Source organism: Dasypus novemcinctus, chromosome 5 (genome assembly GCF_030445035.2).
Source record: "Dasypus novemcinctus isolate mDasNov1 chromosome 5, mDasNov1.1.hap2, whole genome shotgun sequence".
Classification (NCBI taxonomy): domain Eukaryota; kingdom Metazoa; phylum Chordata; class Mammalia; order Cingulata; family Dasypodidae; genus Dasypus; species Dasypus novemcinctus.
Window position 1 is genome coordinate 13,563,031 of NC_080677.1, and position 2,293 is coordinate 13,565,323.

The 2,293-nt window shown below is 37.9% G+C and overlaps 1 pseudogene; it reads right to left on the reverse strand.

The window, feature by feature from the left end:
* Window positions 1–792: 792 nt before the first annotated feature.
* LOC139438941 (nascent polypeptide-associated complex subunit alpha pseudogene) lies at window positions 793–1,403 on the reverse strand (annotated as a pseudogene).
* Window positions 1,404–2,293: the final 890 nt, after the last annotated feature.

Here is a 2,293-nt window from a genome sequence, read left to right on the forward strand (position 1 = left end):
CTTCACTTGGCTGGATGAGACTTCTCTCCTTGTTGAAGGCAAGATTAAGTCAGCCTTAGATGCAGTCAACCTACTGATGATTTAAACCCATGCAATATCCTCTCAGTAACCATCAGGCCAGTGCTGGCTTGACCAAACAGCTGGACACCATAACCTAGCCAAGTTGACAGATGACTTTAACCATCAGCATGTGTTATCAGCAGCCCCCAAAATATTCCTTTGCCCCTCCTTGCAATCAGTCTCAAGCAATCATTGAGACTCCATTATAGTTTCTTTTTACCTGCAATATATAATTCCTCATAAATGGAAATGCATGGTGTGTCCATTTGGTGTCTGACTTCTTGCCTTAGCACAATGGTTTTGAGGGTTCACTCGCAGGCCCGCAGATATCAGCAGGATGTTCCCTGTTAGTGGGAACTGGTACAGCACATCTACTCATCTGTTGATAATTATACCGAAAGGTTTTTTCTTACTTTTTTCACTTACTGTATTCTTACAAACGCATACATCACTTCTTTCTAAATGTAAAGTGCTTTCCTGTTTTTACTATACACTTACTGTTTATGCATGTTCACGTATGAATGATACACTTCAATAAAAGATGTATTTTTTAAAAAGTTGAGCATCAACTTTTCCATTTCTGAAAGAAAAGCTGCTAGGATTTTGATAGAAATTGTGTTACATCTGTAGATCAGTTTGTGTAGTATTGACATCTCTTTTTTTTCATCCAACAAGAAGTCCTAACTTTATTAATGATAGGTACTGTACAAATTTCAGACCAAGATGCAGTTGTTATTCTGAAACACCAAAAAAGTCCTTATTTTCAGGTATTTCCATTGTTCATTCCATAATAGCATTTACAGTATCATTCCGGATGTTCTTCAGGACTCAGACGCCTTTGCTCTTCATACATTTGCTTGTGAAATGACCAGTTTTATGCCCTTGGCTTCCACACCCGTTTCATCCACCTCCTCCTCTTCACTCTCCTCTTGTACAGTTGAAGTCTGTGCAATTTCTCAAGTATTCAAGGCAGCTTCCCCTTCAGCTTCAGAATCCTCAGCACTGTTAGCTGGGCTTGCTGAGATAAATCCTTGATCTTGACTTCCCCCAAAACTACATAGGTATCTGGAGCTGAGCTCCTGTAGACATCTGGTTTTGTGATGACAAAGAGGGTATTAGATTTCTGGATTGTGATTCTAATTATCCTTGTCAGTTGACTAGTTTTGCGATAGCCTCTGTGCTTTCTTTTCAACGGACCCACTCTGTTTTGCTTTATTGACTGGTTCTTTGTTAATTTAAGCTGCTTTTGGCAGCTGGACATTTTGTGTGGTTACCTATGTGGAAACCCAGCCTGGTATTTCCTGCTCTGTATCAGGGATGGTTTCTGTGACTTCATCGGACATTTTGTGCCACGAACAAGGACCCAAGATCAGTACTGACATCTTAACAACATGAACTCTTCCTATCATTTAACGTGGGATGTCTTGCCATTTATTTAGGTGTTCCTTAATTTCTTTTAGCAGTGTTCAGAAGTTTTCAGTGTTTAAGTCCTTCACCTCCTTGATTAAATTTATACCTAGATATCTTACTCTTTTAGATGCTACTATGAATGGGAATTTTAAAAAATTTTCTATTTCTGAGTGTTCTTTACTGATATATAGAAGCAAAACTGATTTTTTCATGCTAATACTGTAGCCTGCAACTTTGCTGAATGCATTTATTAAGTCCAATAATTTTCTTATGGATTCTTTGGGATATTGTATATAAAGAATCAAGCCAATAGAGATAATTTTACTTCTTCCTTTCCAAATATGAATGCCTTTTATTTCTTTTTTAATTAAAAATTTAAAAAAAATTTTTTTAGGAGGTACCAGAGATTGAACCCAGGACTTCGTACATGGGAGGAAGGTGCTCAACCACAGAGCTACATCTGCTTCTCGTATTTCCTTTTTTTAAAATGTATATATATATTATGTTTTTTGAAAAAGGTACACAGATCACAGGAATTTGTTACATTAAAAAATATAAGAGGCTCCCATATATCCCTACTCCCCACCCACCCCACTCCTCCCACATCAACAACCTCTTTCATCAGTATAGTATATTCATTGCATTTGATGAGTACATTTTGGAACACTGCTCCACAGCATGGATTATAGTTTACATTGTAGTGTACACTCTCTCCCAGTCCATTCAGTGGGTATGGCAGGATATATAATATCCTGCATCTATCCCTGCAGTATCATTCAGGACAACTCTAAGTCCCAAAAATGCTACCACACCACACCTCTTC